This window comes from Elephantulus edwardii, unplaced genomic scaffold (genome assembly GCF_000299155.1).
Source record: "Elephantulus edwardii isolate Elephantulus edwardi_28Jun2011 unplaced genomic scaffold, EleEdw1.0 scaffold00149, whole genome shotgun sequence".
Classification (NCBI taxonomy): Eukaryota; Metazoa; Chordata; class Mammalia; order Macroscelidea; family Macroscelididae; genus Elephantulus; species Elephantulus edwardii.
Window position 1 is genome coordinate 5,847,336 of NW_006399899.1, and position 26,040 is coordinate 5,873,375.

Genomic DNA, 26,040 nt, shown 5'->3' on the forward strand with positions numbered 1-26,040 from the left:
ATATATATATATATATATTTGTTGTTAAGTGTCATTGAGTCTACTAGACTCATAAGTGACCCTATGAACCATGGATCTGACCCTCCCTATTCTGTGCCATCTTCACGATCTCTGACATACTCAAGTCCACCATTATAGTTACTATATCAATCTATCTCACTGAGGGTCTTCCTCTCCTTAGCTGACTTTCCACCTTTATAAGCACAACGTCCTTGTCCAAAGATTGATGCCTCCTAACAACATACCCAATGTATGTGAGACAATATTTAACTAAACTTGCTTCCAAAAAGCACCTTGTCTGCATCTTTTACAAGACTTAAATTTGTTTGTCCTTTTGGCAGTCCACAGGATATTCAGCACTCTTCTTCAAAATTATGACTCAAAGGCATAAATTCTTCTTCTTTCTTCCATATGTGTTGCCCAACTTTCAGCTGTATAATAAAGAAATGAAAAGATCAGGATGTGGATCAGATGCACCATAGTCTTAAAATGACATCATTGCTCTACAACACTTTGGAGTGGTTCTTGACAGTAGACTTTCCCAATGTAACATGTTTTTAAATTTCCTAGATGCTAGTGCTAAGGGTGTTGATTGTGGATTAAAGCAAGATGAAATAATTGATAATTTCTATTTTTTTCTCCATCTATTATGATATTGTCTATTGGCCCAGTGGCAAAGATTTTTGATTTCCTGATGTTGAGATGTAGCTCATTTTGAAGACTAGTTTTTGGTCCTCTGAAACTAGTTTTTCAAGACTTCCTCAAGGCTAGGTTTTCATAATGCAAGCATTTATAAATCTTCTAATCCTGATATCACATTCTTCTTCACATACTCTAATTTCTTAAATAATTTGTTCTGCATACAGACTGAATGTTCTTATTATTGTTTTTAGGTGTCATTAAGTCCAGTACAACTCATAGCAACCCAATGAACAAAATATTTGAATCCTTTGAATCCTGTTCTATACCACATCATCCTCACACTTCCTGACACACAAGAGCCCATTGCAACAGTCACCATGTTAATCCACCTAGTTCAGGGTCTTCCTCTCTCTCACTGACTCTCTACCCTTTCGAGCATCATGCTCCTCTCCAAGGGATAGCCCCTCCTAGCAACGTGCCCAAAGTATAGGATGTGGAGCCTCATCAATCTTGCCTCCAAAGAGCACTCCAGTTGTACCTTCTTCAAGACATAGCTGTTCATTCTCTTGGCCATCCAAAGGCTGTTCAGTCCTCTTCTGCAACACTACAGTTCAAAGGAATCAATTCTTCTGTCATCCTTATTCATTGTCCAATTGTCAGATGCATAGCAAATAATCAGAAAGACCACGGCCTGAAATAGATGCACCTTAGTCCTCAAGCTGACATCACTACTCTTCAATAATTTGGAAAGATCCCTAACCACAGATTTTCCCAGTGCAACATGTCTCTTTATTTCCTGACTGCTGGTACCAAGGGTGTTAATTTTGAATCCAAACAAGATGAAACTGTTGAGAATTTCAATCTACTCTCCGTCTATTGGTTCTGTTATTGCCTATTGGTCCGGTTGTAAAAATCTTTGTTTTCTTGACATTGAGATGCAATCCATACTAAAGAGTGTATTCTTTGATCTTTCTGCAACAAGTGCTTCAAGTCCTCCTCACTTTCAGTAAGCAACATTGTGTCATCTGTATAATGCAGGTTGTTGATTAGTCTTTCTCCAATCTTGATGTCACATTCTTCACAGAGTCCAGCTTCTGAAATAACTTGCTCAGTTTAGAGACTGAATAGATATGGAGAGAGAATACAAGCTTGCAGTTAGGGACCTTTCCAAATTATTGAGTAAGATGCAGTTTGAGGACTAAGATGCATCTGATTTATGCCATGGTTTTTCCAAATACTTGCTATGCATCTGAAAGCTGGACAATGAATAAGGATGACAGAAGAAGAATTGTTGCCTTTGGGATGTGGTGTTGAAGAAGAGTATTGAACATCCTATAGACTGCCAAATGAACAAACAGATACACATTGGAGAAAGTGAAGCCAGAGTGTTTCTTAGAGGCCAGGTTGGTGAAGCTTCATCTCCCATTCTTTGGGCATGTTGCTAAAAGAGGCTATTCCTTAAGAAGGACACCATGCTTGGGAAGGTGGAGAGATGGCAAAGGAGAAGAAGACCTTCAGTCAGGTGGATCGGCACAATGATTAGTACAAGGGACTGCACTGTGTCAGAAATTGTGAGATGGGCACAGAATAGGTCAAAGCTCAGATCCTTTGTTTACAGAGTCGCTATGAGTCATACACACCTAAGAATACAATATCCTGAAACTGAGTGGGGTTAGTTGGGAAGAGCATTTATGAACCTGGGTCAGAACAAAACCAAGTATTCCAAATGGGAATGCCCTGATGGCCTTAGTATTGTACTGTGGGATAATCTGAAAACACCCTAAACGTTAACCATCTTCATGTACAACTTGATATCTAAAATATTAAGTTTTCAATTTCATCAGACAAACTATTTTGGTAACACAATTTAAAATTAAGTAGAATAAGTCTAACAAAAAATGATGACCTAAACTCAAATAAGGATTTACTTTTTTGTTGCACCAGAGGAATGTCTATCTGTGTTTTGTTGACTATGTAAAGGCATTTGACTTTGTGGATCACAACAAAACTCTGGCTAACTCTGAGAAGAATGGGTATCACAGAACAATTGATCGTGCTTGTGCAAAACCTATACTCAGACCACAAGGCAGTTGTTAGAACAGAGCAAGGAAACTGTATGGTTCAAAATCAGGAAGGGTGTACTCCAGAGATGTGTCCCATTTTTTTCAATCTATATGCAGAACAGATCACCAGAGAGGCTGGGGTCTATGAGGAGAACTGTTGCATCAGGATTGGAGGAAGTCTCATCAACAACTTGTGTTATGCAGAGAGACTATCTTGCTTGCTAAAACTGAGGAAGACATGAAGTGCTTGCTGTAGAAGGTCAAGAACTGCAGCTTTCAATATGAACTGAAGCTCAACATCAAGAAAACAAAGATTCAAACCACTGGGACAATTGGAAGCATTATAATAGATTGTGAAGAGATTGAGATGTTAACAGCTTTAGTTTTATTGGCTCCACTATCAACACTGTGCCATTGAGTCACTTGCAACTCAGAGCAACGCTATGTACAATAGCCCCGAAATCTGCTTTGTCCTGGGTATCAGCAGCCAGAAAATTAAAAGACAAATGCTTTAGGAAAGTCTTTTGTCAGTGACCTCTCCAGAGTACTGAAGAGCGACAATGTCAGTCTGGAGAGTAAGGCGTGCCTGATCTAGGCCATAGTCTTTGGAATTACTTGCTATGAGCCAGAAAGCTGAACAATGAATGACTAGGGATTATAGAAAGAGAATGAATGTCTTTGAGCTGTGTTGCTGAAAATGAGTGTTGAATATACCATGGATTTCCAGTAGAACAAACAGGTTCATCTTGGAATGGGTGAAAGCAGGCTACTATTTGAAAGCAAGTATACTGAGTCTTCATCTAACATACTTTGAGTATGTTTCAAGGAGGGATCAGTGCTTGGAGAGGGACATCATGTTTGGAAGGGTAGAAGGAGAGAGACAGGGAGATCATTGATCTGGTGGATTGATTCAGAGACTGAGGTAATGAGAGTTTGTGTGTCTGAAACAATAAAGTTGGCCCAGGATAAAGCGGATTTCAGGGCGATTGTACATAGCATTGCTATGAGTCGCAAGTGACTCAACAGCACCCTATCACCACCACAACAACAAACTATTACAATATTATTGGCACTTAGAAGAGAGTCTAGGACCCTGTAAACACTTAAATATTTGTTACTATTAAGATGAAAGATTATATAGGAATGATAATATAGGAATCATTAATGGCATCCTGTTGTCCATTGGTATGTTTCTTCATATCAATAAATGTCAATTAGAAAAAGTCTCACTTCAAATTACTTTTGCTTAGAATGGAAACCCAAAATCTCTGTAAATGTCCATTAAAATTAGTAAAATTGAATTTTAAAATTTTAGCTGGTTATAATGATCTAAGACTTAATTTAAGGAGACAGCGTGAGAAATAACATACTAAGCAAAGCAAGACTATTTGGCAAGAAGGGGTCATAAAGCACTTTCTGGTCCTGAAAGGCAGCCCACAAGTACGACTATGATTATATTTCAAATACTCAGAGCTCAGAGATTACATTCAGAAAAATTAGAATAAATATAAAATCACTGAAATCCAAAAAGTTATGATTCTAAGAAAATTCTTATCTTGCTGACACAAAACATTATGTGACTAAGATTAAATGAGATTATAAAGTTGGTTATGATACAGGTAGTTGCCAACTTGCACCATGTTTGAACTATAAGTAAACACACTTACCGCAGCCTTTTACTGCTTTATTTTTTAAAAATACTATACTGTATATTGTAAAAATACATCTGCTCAAAAGTAATATGCATTGCTTTCACTGTAGTAGCTCATAATTTTATGTTATCATTCCCAGATGTTCACTCACATATGTTCAATGTTATGATTTATAAAGATACAGATAATAAGAAACACTAAAAAATGAGACTTCTGTCACAATCAATTTATGACAGCGTTATCTGAATAGAACTTTGCCACAGCTTGGGAATTGTTTTCTGGTGTTTTTTTTTTAAATAAACAAAATTTCTATTATAATGCCGGTTTACTTACAAAATGTGTATACATTGTGTTTTACACTAGATCTCCTCTATTTCCTTTACCTTCTTCACTCTCTGCCCTCATCAAATTGTGTGAACCTATGATTAACATTGAACCCCCACTCCCTGCCTATCCTCACCCCTTTGTTCCTCCTTTACCCTCTTTGGATCCTCGTACACATTCTACAATAATGGTCTTATACAGTATTTGTCCTTAGGGACTGAGTTAGTTCACTTAAAATTGAGAATAATTTGTAATGAAAAAATTATTCCCTACTCTTGAGTGGCTAGGCAGAAATTTTAAATTTGGTTCCTATTATCTACAAGACTTTGGACAAATAATATTGCCTTCTGAATTTTCTTTATTTCTCTCTTACTGCCATGCTCTGAATATCATAATACTGTTATTATTTTTGCTATTGAATTGGCTCTGACTCAACTGTCAAAAAAATAAAACAAATGACATATCTTAGAGAAGAAGGTGGAACCAGAGTGCTCCTTGATGGTGAAAATAACAAAGCTTAATCTCATATACTAAGGCCATGTTGCTTGTAAGGTTATTTCTTAGAGAGGGACATCATGCTTGAATGGATGGGTGGTCAATGAAAGAGAAGATCCCCAACCAGATATTAACACAGTGACTACAGCAACTGGCTAGAGTGTGTCAGAGATTGTGAGGATGGCATAAGACAGGATGGAATGTATATCCATTGTTCACTATGGGTTATATTTAAATATATGGCATCTGAACAATAACAACATGAAAACTTTATAGATAACAGAATTAAACAATCCTCATCCTGTGTCACCTTCATGATTTTCAGTATGTTTGAGTTCATTGCTGTCACTGTTATGTCAACTCACTTTGGTAAAGATCTCTAATTGCTATTGATTCTCTTTCTTAACACTGTTTTAAAAGAATATCAACAGTGGGCAGCTTCAATAGAAATTTATGTTCTTATAGTTAGGAGGCTAACATAAAGTTAAAATACTGTATTTTAGCTTGAAATAAAGATGCTTGTGTATCTTCAGCCTCTGTTTCTCTGTTTTTTAGTAATTTTCACGTGGCATGGATTTGTCCTCCCCAATTGTGTTTACTCGCTTAATCTTAGACTCAATCTACTTTCCCTTCTTCCTTTTATTATTGATTTCCATACAATCATTAATATACATTGTGCTTCATTCATATATATTGTGTTATGCACAATCTTTAATATGCAGGGTATTTGATATAATTAATTATTTATCTATGTCCATTGTAGCTTCATGTCTTCTACTCCTCGTAGGATCTTTCCTAGTTTCACCTTCCCTGCTATATACTTAACCTATGCTATCCTAATAATTTTCTCCCTTCCCTTTTTCTGCTTCCACTTCTCCCCTTCCCCTTTTACTTTTGAACATTTATAGATATCTTGCTCTATTATCCTCTTATTTTCACAATAGCAGTCTAAAGTAGTATTTGTCCTTATGTGACTGAATTATTTTACTCAGAATAATGCTTCCTAGTCTCTCCTGTGTTATATACTATTTTATTAAAGTGTTGTTCCTTAGTGCTATATAATATTCCATTGTATGAATATACCGCAACTCCTCAAGCCATTCATTTGTTGATATGCATTTGGCCTTTTATAGTTATTGTGAATAACATCTATGATTAGCTGTATGCGTGTCCATTCATGTCTCAGTTCTGATTTCCCTGGAATATAATCTTAGCAGTGAAATAGCTGGGTCATACGGGACTTCTATGTTCAGCTTTTTGAAGAAACATCAAACTGCTTTCTAGAGTGGCTGGACCATTTTACAAATCCTACCAGCAGTACATGAGAGTTACAATCTCTCCATGTCTTCTCCAACATTTATTGTTTTCTGTGTTGTTAAACTTTGCTATTAGTGCTGGGATGAGATGGTATTTCTTTGCTGTTTTGATTTGGAGCTCTCTGATTCCTAGTAATTTTGAGCATCCCTTCTATGTTTGCTAGCCACCCAAATGTCCTTTTTGAAGAGTCTTTTCATGTCTTTTGCCCATTTTGTGATTGAGTTATCAATCTTTTTATTGTGTAGGTCCTATAGTAGTCTGTATACTTGTATTATGAGACCCTTATCTGAAATGTCATTGTCCAGTGTTTTTCCACAGTCTGTGGGCTTTCCTTTCACATTTTTGGAGAAGGTGTTTGATGTATACAAGGCTTTGATTTTAAGAAGATCTCACTTGGCAATTTATCCTCTCCTGGTTCACAAAGCCATACTTGGCAGTTATATGATTTGTTAAGGAATAATCTCCAAAACAAACCTAATAAAGGCTGTAGTTCAGGTTGGCTGCACAATAAAATTTCTCAATCCAGACAGCTTATCAAATGTGGTTGTAAGCCCTGTGCCTTTCAACCTTGTGGCTCAGCCTCCAGCAGGCTTGAGTGAAGGCCTCTGGCTCTGGTTTCATGGACTGCAGTCCTTTGCAGGCAAAGTCAATGGCTAAGAAAGCCATTCTGAATAATAAATCCATTTCACCACAGTCAGTGAAAGAGAGAACTGCCTTCAACAAGAAGAACTGATACAGTGACTGTAACAATAAGCTTGCACATGCCAGAGATCATGAGGATTGTGCAGAATAAGGGGAGGCTCATACGGTCATTACGAGTTTAATTCAACCTGATGACATCTATCAACAACAAATACGTATTGAGACACACTTTACTAGACTTCATAAAATGTTTATTAACATAATTCTCAATTATAGACAACAGAGGAGACCAATGATGAAATAATTCTAGGGTGCTATGAGTTCACTATCTAGAATCAAAGGAAAGGAGTGAATGCCTGAATCATGCTTTCTAAGAAGTTCCATTTCTTTTGTGCTTAACAATGAAGGGTTTAGCAGTGAGAATAGGGAAGAAAAAAGTTCCAACAGAAGGAAAAGTATGTGTGAATATCTGGAAGACCCAGAGAATAGTGCTCAGCCGTGGCATTCTGAGGAACATGAAGAGTAGTGAGATGACAAGTCAGAACAGGGGAGTTGCTGTGCTGAGAATGACTGTGTGAGCCCAGTTCAGGGGACTGCAACAAGCGTGGTGTGACTTTAGGCACAACTGTGACACATGGCTTATCCTCTTGAAGGATCATTGCGACTGCTCTGGGGAGAATGGAAGAGATGTAGACAGGACTGAAAGTCAGGAGAGAGGTTAAAAACTCCTGCAATGATGGTGGACACTTTTATCAAATCTCCTAGACTAAGGAAAAAAGTAAACTAAGTAAAAAAAGGAGGGTGCTTTGACCACATACTTGTCATACTGGCTTCTACCAGGGAATTTGTTGCTCGGGTGCAAGGAGCTCTATTCATGTTAAGTCCGTAACCAAATAATTCGACCAGTGTTCTCAGAGAGAATGGGGCACCCCTCCTGCCCTTACTCCCTACCTGTCCACAGATGTGAGAGCTCCTCTCACCCAAGATAATGTGCTCTGAAGCTATGTAGCCCAGCAATGTTTTACCCCATGCCAAGTTGCCTGTATTATAGAAAAAGACAGAACTTCAGGATGAGATGCTCCAGAAGCTGACAGAAAGGAGACCAAACCCTCTGTTCAGAGGCATTTACACTTATTTCACAGTTAATACAGCATCTGGGGCACATTTTCTTACTTTTATGCCAATTTTTATGTGTTTCTGCCACACAGTCGGAAGCCAGCATCATAAAAAAGAAGGAAAACTGTACAAAAAAATAAAAGTAAATAAGCACATTCTGCTTTAGTACTCCCAGGAGCACTGGGTCCGGCAAGTTTATGAGTTGAGAGAAAGAAAGAGAAGAAGAGAGAAGCAAAACAACACAAACCAACCTAAACCATCGTATAGACAGGAAAGGAGTGAGATTAGAAACATAATCTTCTTGTGTTACCTTCCTGGTTTTTGTATGCTGTCATGAGTAAAACAGAGTGTGAGCTAACACTCCAGGAGGTTTTCAGAGGCAGTAAACTTAACGGGAGGAAATTACTTACCTGTCTCCTATGGAGCAGCTGGTGGATTTGAATTGCATATCTTTGTGTTTGCAAGGTATTTTCTTACCACTAGGCCACCAGAGAGCTCTGAGCTGAATACGCATACCAATATTTTAGTCCAGAATTCAACAGTAAATGTTCAAATGAGTTGGAGTCCACCACCCCTCTTTTCTCAGTCTGCTTCCACACTTTGAAATTATAGAATTTGGACTTGAATATGGGGTTAGGTTTTGGTACTCTCTATCTGTGAGTCCTTGAGAAAGCTCATTGTCTCTACTATACTATATAGGAAATAAAAGTATCTATTTCATATACTTATTAAATCAAACAGATAAGATATACTTCCCTTAAAACAGTATTTGGTATAATAAAACTCACCTAAGTCACTTTAGGAATCCTGGTGTTACAGTTTCTCTATCAACTCAAAGGAATGTGGCTCTAATTCACCAGCTGCTCCATGAAGGAAAGATGGGCAATTTAACTGCCTCCTCTCATCCACTATACTGCTTTGAAAACCCACTGGAGTATTAGCTATGATAAAGTTCCAGTTTAAAGGCACATAAAAACAGCATCAACAAGTATTAGATAAATACATGGCATGAAAAAAATAAGTCAGCATGTTTGAAGCATGGTTTCCAGAGGAAGAGTTAAACAAGTGAAAATAGAGCATGAGCATTCCTTTCAGAGATTAGTGTAGATTGATTGCAAAAATTAGCACTAAACTTTTAACAATTCTTTCATTTATAACTATTGTAATATGACTCTTAGAAGGCTCTGGGTGGTACAAATACACCGTTGCTCTTGAGTATTTTAGAGAGGTCCCTAATAGACTTTCCTATCGCAATACGTTTTTTTTTTATTTCCTGGCTGCTGGTGCCAAGTGTGTTGACCGTGGGGCCAAGCAAACTAAAGCTGTGAACAATCTCAATCTCTTCGCCATCCATCCTGATGCTAACAATTGGTCCAGTGGTAAGAATCTTTGTCTTCTTGACATTGAACTTTAGTTCATACTGAAGGCTGCAGTCCTTGAGCCTCTGCAGCAAGTGCTATAAATCTTAATGGGAGGAGATTGCCTGATCTTTTCTTCAATGGAAAGGTTTGTGGTGGACTTTGGTTAGTAGTGTATCACTTAACATATACACATGAAAAAGTTATATAACTAAATAAAGAGGAAAGAGAAAAAACTGTCTTCTTAGCAGTTCGTGGTGTATTCAATACTCTTCTCTAGCACCACAACCATAACTTAAAGGCATCAATTCTTCTTCTGTAATCTTTGCTTGTTATCCAGCTCTCTGAAGCTTAGCAAGTAATTGCAAAGACCATGGCCTAGACCAGGCACACTTTAGTCTTTAGACTGACATTGTTGCTCTTCAGTGCTCTGGAGATGTCCCTGATAGTAGATTTTGGTGATGCAATTTGTCTTTTGATTTCTTGACTGCTGATACCAAGAATATTGTTATTGGACATGAACAAGTTGAATTTTTTAACAATCTAAATCTCTTCTCCATTTATCATGGTGCTGCCAATTGCACAGTGGTAAGAATCTTTGTTTGCTTGATATTGGGCTTCAATCCATATTGCATACAACAGTCCTTGACCTTCTACAGCAAGCAATTCAGGCCAACTTCAGTTTCAGCAAGCAAGGGGGTGTTATCTGCATAATGCGGGTTGTTGATGAGTCTTCCTCCGAAACTGTTACCACATCCCTCCTCATAAAGTCCACCCTCCAGAATTATCTGTTCAGAATATAGATTGGAAAAATGCATGGATACAGGACTCATCATTGATGGATTCCTTCCTGGAGCTAGAAGTGAAAGTTTTTAGCTATAGATGGTTGCTGTTTTCATTTTTTTATTTAATTGGGAGTGAAATTACAGGTTTTATTTAAGAGTAAGTTGTATGTAGCAAGAAGGATGAAAATGTTATGTAATCCATGGTTAAGAACTCTAAGTGGCTTAATTTTTAGCCTTTATTAACACTTTGGGGTTTGTGTTATATTATTCGATTTTATTTAGCAAAGAGCCAAATGTTTTTAAGCACTATTGCACATCAACTGGGAATTACCTGAATCTTTATTTAACATTTTTTTAAAATTTTTAGAATAAATATGTAGAAAAACTGTTCATGATTGTACAGAATTCCTATGCACTTTAGCCAACTTTGTGCTATTATAAACATCTTCTATTACCATAGTTGTTATTATCATGCTTTATCAAGACAGAACTGACCCACCGCTGTCCCTCCAAAGAATTTTTTTATTAATTTTAATGAACATTTACAGAGACTTTAGATTTCCATTCATTCATTGTTGCACTTTTATTCCTGCTCACTTCTCCCCCTACCCTCAGTTAGCTCTTCTCTTTGAAAAGTAAAACAAAAATATTTTATTGGTGCACAAGAGGCAGTAAATCCCACACAGGGAGACTGCTCATCTTTCTTCTTTGGAACAGATGGTGGATTCAAACTGCATGTCTTCGAGTTAGGAGAAAAATTCCATATATTTTGTTAAAAGAAGATATTGATATAAACTATTAACTAAACTCCAGGCTTTATTTACATTTCATCATGTTGTGCTTGTTGTAGTTTCACAGTTCCAGAATAAAATACAGTTACCACATTGTATTTGATTATCATGTCTTTCAGCATAGTCTTCTCTGTTCCATCTTTCTCCATCTTTCCTGTATTCAGTGATTTAGACTCATTCACCAAGTGTCTAATGAAATAAAAATCTCACTTTCTTTGCCTGATATTTTTTTCTTAACCAGAGTGGGATGTACATTTATGAAAAGAATTCCCCCAAAGTGACTTCCACTTCTCATCACTTTATGAAGTCCACATAGAATGATTCAAGATGTTAAATATCAGCGATTGTTTAAGTTAGTTTTACCAGGTTTCTCAACTACAAAATTACCATTTTCTCTTCCCTATTCAATTCTTTGCAGAGACAGTTAATAGCATGAAAGAGATTACCCATTTCTTCTCCCATGGAACAGCTGGTGGACTCAAACTATATATCTTTAAGATTGCAGTAGTCTTTTACCACTAAATCCCTGAATTCTTGTATAGGAAAGTATGGACTAAGGCTCAATGTCAAGAAGACAAAGATTCTCGCCACTGGACCAATTAGCAGCGTCAGGATGGATGACGAAGAGATTGAGAGTGTTCACAGCTTCACTTTGCTCGGCTTCACAGTCAACACTCTTGGTACCAACAGTCAGGAAATCAAAAAGCGTATCACGATGGGAAAGTCTGCTGTTAGGGACCTCTCAAAGGTATTCAGGAGCAACAGTGTCTCCCTGGAGACTAAGGTGCGCCTGATACAGGTCATGGTATTTGCAATCGCTTGTTATGCATCAGAGAGTTGGACAATGACTAGGGAGGACAGAAGGAGAGTGGATGCTTTTGAGCTGTGGTGCTGGAGAAGGGTACTGAATGTACCATGGACTGCCAGGAAAACAAACAGATTCATCTTGGAGAGGATTAAACCAAGCTGCTCCTTGGAGGCAAGGATTCTGGGGCTTCGTCTGACATACTTGGGACATGTTGCCAGGAGGGACGGGTCCTTGGAGAGGGACATCATGCTTGGTAGGGTAGAGGGACAGCGCAGGAGGGGAAGACCCTCTATGAGGTGGATTGATTCAGTGACTGGGGTAATCGGGATGGGTGTGTCAGAGGCAATGCGATTGGCACAGGATAGAGCACGGTTTAGGGCTGTTGTACATAGGGTCGCTATGAGTCGCAAACGACTCGATGGCACATAACAACAACAACAATCCAATGGAGCGGTATCAAGAGTTGAAATCAACTTCCTGGTAACGGGTTATTTTGTTGTTGTGTGTGTTTGGTTTTTTTAATGCATTATATTTTATATCTGAAGTTATAATGCAATGTTTTTTATTTTACTTAAATTGTTCTTTGCTTCAAATTTCCTACGGAGTCCATTTGATACTTCTTCATCCTTTCATTTTTTAGTATTTCTTTATTTCTAGTATTTCAAATTTGTTCCAGACTCATTTTATTATTTTCATTCCTAGGCTTGTTGTTATTATGTGTTTTAGAGTCAAGTATGATTCATAACAACAGTTCTTGTCCTATCTTGTGCCATTTTAATAATTTCTGGTATACTTGAGCCTTTGTAACAGTCACAATGTGAACCCATTTTATAAAAGATCTTCCCCTCTTTTGCCTAACTTCCACAATTTTTTTTGTCATGCTGTCCCTATAACCTCTTCTAACAACATATTCAAGGTATGTGAGATGAAGCTTTTTCATCTTTCCCTCAAAGAAGCATTCTGGCTCACTTTACCCATGACATAAATGCTTGTTCTTTTTGCAGTCCTTGTGATTTTCAGTAATCATCTTCAACATCACAGCTCAAAGGTATCAATCCTCCTTTGTCATCCTTATTCATTGTAAAGCTTTTAGGTGAATAATGAACAATTGTAAAGACCATGGAATCATGTGCACCTTACTCTTCAAACGGACATCATTTCTCCCCAGTAATTTGGAGAATTACCTGACTGCAGACTTGCCCTTGAAACATGTCACCTAATACAGCTTGCTGGTACCAAGAGTGTTGGCCTTCTTTAAGCAAGATGATATCATTGATATTTTCAATCTTTTCTTTATCTATTACGATGTTGTCTATTGGCCCAATGGTGAGAAATTTTTGTCTTCCTGAGGTTGAGATCTAACATATTGAAGGCTGTAGTCTTTGTTCTTCAGCAATAAGCACTTCATGGCCCCCTATTCTTCAGTAAGTACAGTTAAATTGTCTGCATAATTCACATTGTTGATGAGTCTTCCTCTGATCCTAATAATACATTCTTCCTCATAGAAACCAGCTTCTTACATTATTTAGTCATCATGCAGATTGAATAGCTATGGAGAAAGAATATAACCCTAACACACATCTTTCTTAATTTTAAGCCACACATTGGTCCTTTGCTCTTTTTGGAAACAGCCTTTCGGTCTAGGTATAACTGTATGATCAGATTATTTTGCTGTTAAAATTATGCTTTTTGTGGATGCGTGAATTTCTACCATTCATGCACATCATTTCAATGTTCATGATCTATTTTTCACTGACATTTATACTCAGTATGCCAAAATGGCATCTCACATTGCCTACTTCACTCTATTCCAATAATACAATTATGCCAACACTATTGTGCTTGAGAATAATCTCTTTGTGAATAAATACAATTATGGTGAAACTGAGCCAACATCTAATTTCTAATATAACTTCAGGCTTTGAGATGGGGTGAATATCCACCCTGTGAGCATCACCAGCTATTTTCAAATATAAGCCAATACACTGAAAAGAAATAGGACGTTAGATTCCAACACAATGTGTAGGAGAAAAAAAGGAGTGGGTAAGAGACAATTTGTTATTTGCTTGATCATAGGCCTTTTCTTGGATAAGGATAAGAGGTTCTGGGAAAGGAGAGAAAAAACACTGAAGGACTCACTGTACCCACCCCTTTGTTTCTCTTCAATCTCTCATTGCCATCTCTCACCTCTGTGATTCTGTAAAGATTCAGGTTGTTCCCAAATCCAAAGAAATACTAATGATGCTGACTCATAAATGCTCTCCATCAGGATTTTGTTCTCTCTACTCACTAAGTGCCATTTGAGAAATATTCAGAGCTGTTCACCTGCGTTTTATGACTCCAGTAAAGACAAGAGGTCCCTTCAGCCTATTCCAGACCCCCTACGGTATAATTCAGAGGCAGGACATTTCAAATATACCCCAGCCTTCCATTTCTGTATATTTAGTCAAACAGAGAACAGACTTTGAGACATGCTTAATACAAATAAAGGTTTTACTGAGCTGCAGTGTCCCACAGGAGACTCATTTTTCACTTTTAATCAAAAGGCCATAAAGCCTTAATCTACTCTTTGGCACTTAAAAAAAGTCCTGGCCTTGGGGGTCAAAAGAACTTAACTCTAATCAAAGTCAAATGTCAGCCTTACATGGTGCATTTTGTAGTTATCTATAAACACAGCATTCCCACTTGTAAAATGGAGATTATCTCTTTCTCAACAATCTTGAAACTATTATTTTAATATTGGTGATCCCGTGCCATTAATTTTTGGAGATAAAAGTCACACTGGAAAAATAGGTAATATTTTTTAAAAATTTCTAATTCTACAGATTTATTGGCTTAAATTAAGTTAATAAAGATGTTGAATATAACAGATTTTAATATGGAAGAATTTGATAAAGAAGAATAAGAATAGCCTGTAAGGGATTATGTGTCAACATATAACAAAGTCAAGTCACAACTGTTAAGAACGGTTTAGAATCATAGTTGCTGCGGACCATTGCTATCACTTCCCTTCTGGTTTTTCTACCTTCTGACTCTTGCCCACATAGAACGCTTCTTAGTACATAGCTGATGTTACTAAACCTTAAAAACCCACTAATACATTCTCCCAGATCCTAAAACACAATCTTGAATTTCCTGGTGCATCAGACTCAGCTAAAGACTGTGGTAAAATATGGGCCCCTACTCTGCATGAAGCTATTAAAGCTATGGTTAACATTTAGAAGAATAGGAATCTCAGAACACCTATTTGTGCTCATGTGAAATCTATATCTAGATCAAAAAATTATTGTTAGAACAGAACAATGGAACACTGCATTGTTTAAAATCAGGAAGGTTGTGCATTAGTGATGTATTCTTTCTCCATATTTATTCATTCTGCATTTTAAGCAAATCATTTATGAAAGTTGACTCTATAAAGAGATATGTGTCATCAAGCTCAAAGGAAGATTAAAAAATAAGTCATACAATGAAAATGACACAAACTTGATTGCTGAAAGTTAAAAGGATTTGAAATGCTTGTTTGTTGCAGAAGATCAAGGACTACAACTTTCGATATGGATTGAATCTCAACATTAAAAAAAAATCCTCATAACTGGACCATTATGAAACATCATGATGAATGGAGAAAAAAAATTAAGTTGTGTTGCTTGGACCTACAATCAACATCTACTTATCAGAGATCTGGACAAGGAACAAGGATGGCAGAAGAAGAATGAGTCGTGCCTTTGAGTTGTATTGTTGGAGAAGAATACTGAATATCCCATAGACCTCCAAAAGAACAAAGAGGTGTGTCTTTGCAAATGTGCAGCCAGAGTACTCCTTAGAGACAAAGATGATGAAGCTTCATTTCTCATACTTTGTGCCTGTTGCTATGGGCAGTTATTCTTTGGAAAGGGACATTATATGCTTGGAAAATTAAAAAAAGGAAGACCTTCAATAAGATTGATTGGTACAGTGACTGAAGGAATGGTCTCAAGAGTATCAGAGATGATGAGAATGACTGACATAGGATAGGACAAAGTTCAGGTATTTTGTTCACAGGGTCATTAAGAGTTGTATTTGACTCAAAAACACTTAAAAACAATATGAATTCAAGAAAACTGGAGTGGAGTCAGAATCGACTTTTAATACGCTTTCCAGGTGGGTCAGGTTTTCTGGAACTCAGAACAAAGTTCAGACTCATTAGTGTGACTTCCAAAATTTTTCTAATACTCTTACTATATTATGTTCTATATTTTTTATATTTATCTTCTTATCATTTATTATTTGTCATCTTGTGTAGTTTGACAAATAAAAAGAATCAGGAACACAGAGCCCTCTTCTATAGGCAACACAACAAAACCCTGATATATACTTTCAGGCTGACCTCAGCTTCTGTCCATGTAGGGTGCACGCCTAGTTAATGACAAACCATAACTATGCTTGCCACCTCTGAACTATGATCACATAAGAATTGCTGAATTTAATTTTAGAGAAAAGAAAAAATAATAATAATGAGGAAAGTTTCTTTTCTAGAAGCACTGTTGTTTGAGTTGAAACTACAAAGGAAAAACAAATGTTTTCAACAATGAGAGTTCATGCATAAATGACAAAGGACATCTCAGGTAGAAAACCCAGAACATACTAAAGTAGATTCTGTATATATTTAAAAGGCAGCAGTCTGATCAGGTCTAATGAATATAATAGTTTGGTCGTGACCAAGGTCAGGTTAAACAGAGAATTTGAAATGTACTTCAAAAGTTCTTGGATGCTGTTCCTTTAATGAGAATGGATAAAGATTTCAAGCTATTATGATGTTGGCTTACAAAACACCTGTCTCTTTCATATTCAGGAAAAGCAATAGAACCTGCTTAGAAAATTGACTGTATAAAGTAAAATTTCAAGTGTAGTATGTGCTAGGTTTCTAATGAAAAGATTTGTGTTTCAAAGGCACTCGACACTCCATGGGGAAAAGTTGAGAACGTCTCTTCTGGTAAAGATTTCCAGTATCAGAACCTCCATGGAGACTCACCATACATTAACATGTACTTGATGACTGTGAGTTTTATTTTGGGGTTGGTTTATTTTTTAAGTGTATAATATTTGACCATATGTTTAACTCATTTTTAAAATAATTCTTTTATATCAATTTGCATACATTGTGTTTCTTCCAAGTTCATTGTGTTTCACCCAATCTTATATTCACGTTGTGTTGATATAATTATTCACATGCATTGTGTTTTATAAAACTAATTACTATTGATCTTTTCCAATCATTATTCTATCTTTTCAAGTCTTCATTCGATCTTTCCTTTAAGACACACTCCCATATCTACCCACTAAATTCTGAAATCCTATTGATTTCTCTTCCCCACTTTCTACTCCCTTTCCTCTTTCCTCTTCTCCATTAGGACATTTATACACATCTAACTACTTGTTGCTGTTTGCTGTTGTTGTTGTTAAGCACCATTGAATTGTAGTTGACTCATAGTGACCCTATGAATGAAAGACCTGAACACTTGTATAACTTTCATCCTTTCTCCAGGTTCATAGGGTTTCCGGAGGCAAGCTATATTGGAAGTGGATGCCACTCCTGCTCCCACACTTGTTTTAATCAGGGAGGGCCACCAAACACTGTCCACCATGGGTAATCGTTATCTCATTTGGCACATCAGTGTCACAGTGTTCAGCTTCACCACAACCATGAGTTACCTCTGTACAGCAAGTGGACAGACCAGAGCTATATGACCTAGAAGAATGTTTGTCCAAAAACCAAATAAAAACAGTATTTTACAATTCCGGCACATCCAAATGCTGGTGGACTCTGGGCCAGAGACCTCCAATCCATGTGGCACGTCCCCTCTGGTGACACCCACTTGGGACAAAAAGAAAGCCATAAGAGCCCTGAACATTTTATACGTGACCCTCCTCAAGACGAGAAAGGCCATCCTAAGGTCCAGCTGGAACCGAGATGCACAGCACTACCATCTAACTACTTACCCTTCTGTTCTTTTATAATAATGGTTTTGTTCAGAATTTTTCCTTATGAGACTGAGTTAAATCACTTGGTATAATGCTCTCTTCACTGATTCATGCTATACAGTATTTTATGAAATTGCTATTCCTTAATGCTATATGCTATGCTGTTTTTTAATGTACCACATTTTCTCAATCCATTAATTTACTGATGGGCATTTGGGCTGTTTCCATTTTCTTATTATTGTCAATAACACTGCTATGAACACAGGTGTACATATAGCCGCTCATATTTCAGTTACGTTTTCTTTGTCGTATATTCCAAAGCAGTGCAATAGCTGAGTCTTATGGGATTTCTATGATCAGTTTTTGAGGAAATTTCAAACTGTCTTCCAGAGTCATTGTACCATTTTACAATCATACCAGCAGTGCATGAGAATTGCATTATCTCCACATCCTCCCCAACATTTATTGCTTTCTATTCTCTTAAATTTTGCCACTATCACTCAAGTGGGATGGTGTCTCATTATGATTTTGATTTGATTCTGATTACCAGCAATTTTGAGCATTTCCTCATGTGTCTGTTGGCGATTTGAATGTCTCCTTCTGTGAAAAGCCTTTTCATATTTTTGTGCATTTGTTATTGGGTTATCAATCTTACTCGAGGAAGCCCTGTATTATTCTGTGAACATTTTCCCCCCTGTGCTCATTGTTTGTGATATCATTGCCGAATGTATTTTCCCAAATTTAGGTTTTCTCTTTACCCCATTGGGGGGAAAATATTGATGCACACAGGGACTTAATTTTTAGAGCCTCATTTGTCAATTTTATCCTCTTCTGGTTGTGCATTTCTTGCTATATTTGAAAGCCTATTTATGCAAGAGATGCATGGACAATCTCCTCCCACGTGATTAACTGCCTCTAAAAACCTGATGTGAGGTCAGCTATGGGATAGTTCCAACTCCACCATACCAAAAAAAGAGGGAAGGGAAAGCCATAGTCTACGGATTCGAAGTTTGGTCTCATTTTCTCTCTGATGATTTTAATGGTTTTTAAGATTGTCTCTGATCCACCTTGAATTGATTTTTGTGTATGGTGTGAGAACGTGGATCCTGTTTCAGTTCTTTGAAGCTAGCCATCCAGTTTTGCCAGCATCATTTGTTGAAGAGGTTGTAGTTTCCTCATTTGATAGATTTGGTTTCCTTTTCAAGTAACAATTGACCATATGTAGGTTGTTGTTGTTAGGTGCCATCAAGGCAAGTATGACATATAGCAACCCTATGAACAAAAGATCTGAACCTTGCCCTATCCTGTGTCACCTTGACACTTCCTGTTACACTAGAGCTCATTGTGATTGACATCATGTCACTCTACCTGGTCAAGGCTCTTTCTCTCCTTTGCTGACCTTTCCCTCTTTCCCAGTATCATCTTCCTCTTCAAGGAATAGCCTCTTCTAGCAACATGCCCCAAGTATGTGAGGTGAAGCTTCATCATTCTTGCCTTCAAAGAACACTCTGGCTGCACCCTATCAAAGATTTGTTTGTTTGTTTGTTCGTTTGGCAGTCTATGCGATATTCCGTGCTCTTCTTCAGTACCACAGCTCAAAGGCACACTAACTTCCTTCACCCCAGTTACTTATCAATCCATCTCATCCGAGCTCTTCCTCTCCTGCGCTGTACATCCACCCTTCCAAGATGATGTCTTTCTCCAAGGACCGATCTCTCCTGGCCACATAACCAAAGTAAGTGACGTGGAGCTTCAAAATCCTAGCTTCCAAGGGGAGACTTGGTTTCACCATCTCCAAGACAAACCTATTTGTTTTCTTGGCAGTCCATGATATGCTCAAGACTCTTCTCCAGCACTATAACTCAAAGGCATCTATTCTTCTGTCATCCTTAGTCATTGTGCAACTTTCTGAAGCATAAAAAGTAATTAAGAATTCCGTGGCCTGGATTAGGTGTACCTTTCTATCTAGACTGATATAGTTGCTCTTCAGCACTCTGAAGAGGTCCATGATAGCAGATTTTCACAATGCAATTTGTCTTATGATTTCCTGACTGCTGATGTTAAGACTGTTGATTGTGGATTAGAGCAAGCTGTAATTGCTAACAACTTCAATCTCTTCTCTATTTAATATGGTACTGCCAATTGGTCCACTGGTGAGAATCTTTCTCTTCTTAATGTTGAGCTTCAATCCATATTGAAGAAAGTCCTCACTGTTCAATTCTTTATCCATAACTATTCAATATGCTTGCTGAGCAAATTATTAGATAAGATGACTCTATGAAGAAGAAAATGGCATTAGGATTGAAAGAAGGCTCATCAATAAACTTTGATAGGCAGATGCCACAACCTTGTTTTCTGAAAGTGAAGAGAACTTGAAGAAGAACTTGAAGAACTTCAGAAGATCAAATACTGTAGCCTTTCGATATGGATTTCATCTTAACATCACGAAAACAAAAACTCTGACTGCTAGATGACATCATGATAAGCAGAGAAAAGATTGAAACTATCAACAACTTCATGTTATTTGGATCCACAGTCAATGCACTTGTTATCAGCAGTCAACAGACCAGGAGACATGTTTCACTGGGAAAGTCTGCAGTCAGGGACTTCTGCAAATTACTGAGGTGCTATCATGTTGGTTTGAGGAATAAAGCACTTCTGATCCAGATCATGATGTATTCAATCACTTACTACGATGCTGAGCTGAACAATGACTAAAGATTACAGGTGAAAAATTGATGCCTTTAAACTATGGTATTTGAGAAGAAAACAGAATATCCCAAATGGAGTGCCAAAAGAACAAACAGATATATCTTGGAGAAGGTGCAGCCAGGGTGCTCTTTGAAGATAAGAATAGTGAAGCTTTGTCTTGTACACTATGGACATGTTGTTAGGAGAGCCTATTCTTTGAAGAGGGACATCATGTTTGGAAAGTGGACAGAAAGCAAAGGCAAGAAAGACCCTCCACAATGTGGATTGACATAGCAACTGCCTCAACGGGCTTGTGTATGTTAGAGATTATGAGGATGACATAGGATGGAATATGGTTAGATCTGTTATTCATTGGGTCACAATGAAGTGTACTTGACTTGTCGTCACAGTGGGCACCCTTGTCAGGATTTGTTCACAAAGGAACTGCCTGTAGTCTTTTGCCATTGAGAAGAATGTTGACTTTTGGGTTTGCTTACATACCTTTCACTACATTTAGGAAATTTTCTTCTATTGCTATTTTGCTGAAAGTTTTAAACTGGAAGGCTTGTTGTATTTTGTACAAGGGCATTTCTACATCAATTGATGGCATCTTGTTCTTGTTCCTTTCTTTGTTAATGTGACTAAGTATATTATTTTTCTTATATTGAAACACCCTTACACACCTGTTATGAATTCCCTTTGGTTATGATGATTTTTAAAAAAATAATGTTGGATTCTATTTGTCAGAATTTTGTTATGGATTTTTTGCATCCATATTTATGAAAGATATTAGTCGTTAGTTTCTTTTTGGATTATGTCTTTGGTTGGCTTTAGTATTAAGGTAACACTTGCTTCATAGATAGAATGATTCTGGGAATATTCCTTCTTTTTCTATTTTTTGAAATCATTTGAGTTTGGTAGAATTCAGCCAGGAAGCCATCTGGGCTAGGACTTTGTATTGGGGTAAATCCTTTTATGGCTTGGTCAGTATCTTCTTTTGTGATGGGTTTGTTCAAGTGTTGTACACTGTCCCTGTCAATCTGGATAGGGTGTGGATTTCTAGGAATTTGTCGATTTCCTTCAGGTTTTCAATTTATCAGCGTATAATTTCCCTAATAATCTATTATTATTGAGATTTAATTTCAGCTATTTCTGTTGATGTCACCTCTTCCATTCTTTAAGTTACCTGTGTCTTCTCTTTCTTTGCTTTTGTTAATTTTGCTAATGGTGTGTCTATTTTATTGACCTTTTCAAACAATCAGCTTCTGGTCTTCTTGATGGTTTCAATTCCATTTCTGTTTTCTATCCCATTGATTTAATCCTAAGTCTTTATAATATCCTTTTTTTCTAGAAGCTATGGGATTAGCTTGTTGTTCTTTTTCTATTTGATGGTGGCATTATGTCATTAATTTTATTCCTTTCTTCCTTTTTTTATGTGTTTGCCTATTGCTCTGGACTGCCTCCTGAGGATTGCCTTAGCTATTTTCCAGAGGTTTTCCTATGTTATATTTTCTTTTTCATTTGTTTTGAGGATCTTTTTAATTTAACTTTTTATTTGTTCTATAATCTTGTAATGCTCATACAGGATATTATTTAGCTTCCATATGGATGGGTCTTTTATCCTCTTGTTAATATCTAGTTTTGTGAGGTTATATTGTCTGAGAAGATACTTTGTATTATTTCAATGTGTTTTAATTTTTTGAGGCTTTTTTGGTGTCCCAATATATGAGCAGTTCTGAAGAATGTACAATATGCACTTGAAAAGACAGTAAATTTTTCATTAAGTGAAGTTCCCTGAATACACCTATGAGGTTGAGCTGGCCAATTGTACACTTTAGTTCTTCCGTACTTTGGCTGATATTTCCCCTCCAGCTTTTGCTTTTCAGTCTTTTCTCTTACTTTTTCGATCTTTCTATTGCAGGAAACATAATTGATAATTTTTATTTTTATTTCTGCTATATTTCCCCCCTTGATTGGTACATTTAATCCATTTGCTTTAAGTATGGTTATAGATAGGCCAGCTTTTGTCATTGCCATTTTGCTGTTTCTTTTAATCTTGTTTCTAGTTACTTCAGTCTATATATATTTCTTTACTGTCTTAGGGTGAATGACTTCTAGTATTTCTTGTAGGATTTAATCTTCTTTTTACATTAAGTGTCTGCTTTTCTTCAAAGGACTTGATTTCTCCTTCATATTTGATAGTCTGCTTTGCTGGATACAGGGTGTAAACTGGCAATTTTTTTCCTTTCAGCCTTCTTTGTATTCCTTCTATTGTTTTCTTATTTGCACGGTATCTCCTGAGAAATCAGGGTTTAAAAATCATTGTAGGTAATTCTTCGCATTTTTGGTACAGCTTTTAGTATTCTATCCTTATCTTTGATTTTGGAGAAACAATATATCTTTTTTGAATTTAAAAAGAAGTGTTTATTGTTAAGATGTTAGCTTATTTATAATTATGTAAATTTGAGTTTATATAACTTACATAATTATAAAGCTTTATGGTTAAGCTTTAATTGGCTTTACCATGAAACTTTATAATGGTAAAGCTTTAATTGGCTAACTAACTGTTCTAGAAAAAAAACAGTGTTAATGGTCACAAGCAGTTTATATAGATATTCATATATATTACTGTATACTCGTTTTCATGTTGCCTATTTTGTAGAATTACAAAAGCACTTTATTTAAAAAACATTTTCTGAAAACTATAAAGAAACTTTCTGCAAGAATGAAACAGAGGTTTATTTGATGAATTCTGATACAGCTTGAGGTTTTTCTTTTGGGGTTGAGTCTATTTGGAGTTCACTGGGATTCTTGATTGGAGATATCCTCATTTTTCATGACAGCTGAGAAGTTTTCTTTTCCTACCTTTCCTACAGTTTTTTCAGTGATAGGTTGTTCCTCCTAATTGTTAACCCATGATTCTAATGTTTTGGGTTTGGTGGTTTTTTGTTTTGTTTTGCTTTGTTTTGTTTTTCCATATTCCTTTTGTCTCCTCTAGTACATTTCTTTTTAAGTTCTTTCTTGTCTTCTATCTGACTGACTATCTGTTCCATCTCTTCTGCTCTACTTTTTTGTTTTTCCTGCATGTTGAAAGATTGTGTCGTTTCAGTCTTTAAATTCTGGATTGCATTTTCATGTATTTCTTGTCTTTCCAGTACTGTGTTGATTGTATCTCCCTCCTTGTGATGACTTTGAAAATTCTTTTATTTATTTATAGTTTCAATTATTTCTTCTATCATTTGCTAATTCTTTAGTAGTTGTTCATGTAACTCCACGTGAATACAACTCTTGTTTTTCTTGGTCTCTAAAGTTCTTTGTTTTTGTTGTTAAATGCCGTCAAGTTGCAGATGACTCATAATGACCCTATGAATGAAAGACCTGAACACTTTCATAGCTTTCATTGTTTTTCCAAGTTCATAGAGTTTCCAGGGGCAAGCTATTTTGGAAGAGGATGCCACTCTTGCTTCCAAATTTGTTTTAATTGAGAAGTTCCATCAAACACTGTCCACCATGGGTAACCATCATTGCATTTGACACGTTAGTGTCACAGTGTTTAGCATCACAGCAGACACAAGTTACCTCTGTACAGCAAATGGACAGACTAGTGCTATACCATTTAGAAGACAGTTTGACCCAAACCAATCAAAGCCAGGCCTGAGGGCTGCATATTAGTCATCCACTTTTGGCTTGGTAGCATCACTTTCTGTACACTGAACTCTCTCTGTGTTATTGTTGTTGTTGAGTGCTGTTCATTTTATTTATGATTACTTATTTATTCACTTTATTGATTTATTATTTTGAATTATTTATTACATCATTCATAACTTCTTTAGCAGCTCTTTATATACCTACATCAATATACTTATTCTGTCTCCTTGTCTTTGGGGTATTCATTGGGTCTATAATCTGGTTTGCTTTTTAAGAAGAAGGCTTGTTTTGCTTTTAAATAATGTTTAAAGCTGCCTGCTGCTTTCTTGATATTATGTCAAGTTGTTCTTGGTAAGTCTTAGGCAGTTTCTGTTGTGTCTGCAGAGGCTGTTGATGGTTTCTTTTCTCTTTATGACACTATTTATAAGTTATAGACTTAGTGTTCTTTTTATGGGGGAGAATAACTCACTTTCTTGAAGTTATTTCTGACAATGTTCAGTGGGACATTTCATCTTTCTTAAAGTCCTTCAAGTCTTCTCTGGTCTGCAGTGTGTTTTCAGCAAGGAAGGTTCTCTAGCTGAGGTACTTCCGCTCAGGGAAAGGTGAGGAAACTCCCAGTATCTGAAGATATTTTTTCTGGTCCCATTTAATCTGTTGAGAATCTTGCCTGGCTATAGCCTGCCTCTCCCAAAGTCTATTAATAGCCTGTGTGATTTGTGTTTAAACCAGAGATCAAATCCCTAACTGAGGCATCTCTTCTCAAGAGACAGGGAATACAACTCCTAGTAGTTCTTGGTAACCTTTCTCATCCTGTAAGGACCTGTGGGGACCTTGCCTTTCCCAAAGTCTGTTAATGTCAGTTGTCACCAGAATGGTTGGCAACATGTTTCCCTTGAATGAAGCATTCCCTCTTCTGGGAAGGGGAAGAAAATTCTTGATACTTCTACAAGCCCTTTTTGGTTCAGCGTGGACCATTGGAAATACTGCCTTTCCCCAAATCTACTAATGTTCTCAGTGGCCTGCATCACAGCCTGTGACCTGGTGTTCTGACTAATGCATTCTCTCTCCAGATATTTCACTTTATGAACCTATTTTTCTATCACATTATGGCAATACAAATAGATCTCATTCTATGCAATTGCATTATGTGTATGTGTGTGTGTGTGTGTGTGTGTGTGTATGCAGCCCTAACTTCACTGCAATCCCAAAGGCACATGATTCAAATCCACCAGCTGCTCTGTGAGAAAAGGATAAGCAAACTCCTCCTGAGTGATTAACTGCCTCTGAAAACAGATTGGAGGATCAGCTATGAATTGGTTCTGACCTGACACTACACACAACAACAACAGCATGATATTTTAAATAGCAAGATAACTCATAATGGAGAGGTTACATTGAATATTCCAGACTAAGATAATTAACTTCTAAAATCATGGCTGTTTAAATTCTTATTAATAATGGAGCTCTGGTGATCTAATGGTAAGGGGTTGCATTACCATCCAAAAGGCGTGTGGTTTAAATTCACCAGCCCCTCAAAGGGAAAAAAAGATGTGCACACTCTTGGCACATTATTTACTGCCTCTGAAAACTCACTGAAAAGTCAACTATGAGGTAGTTTTAATTAAGTGGTATATACAACACACACACACACAAACACACACACGTATATATCACTACTGCTGAGTATTATCAAGTTGGAACTTATCCACAGCTGACCCCCAGAGGGTTTTCAGAGACAGTTAATTAC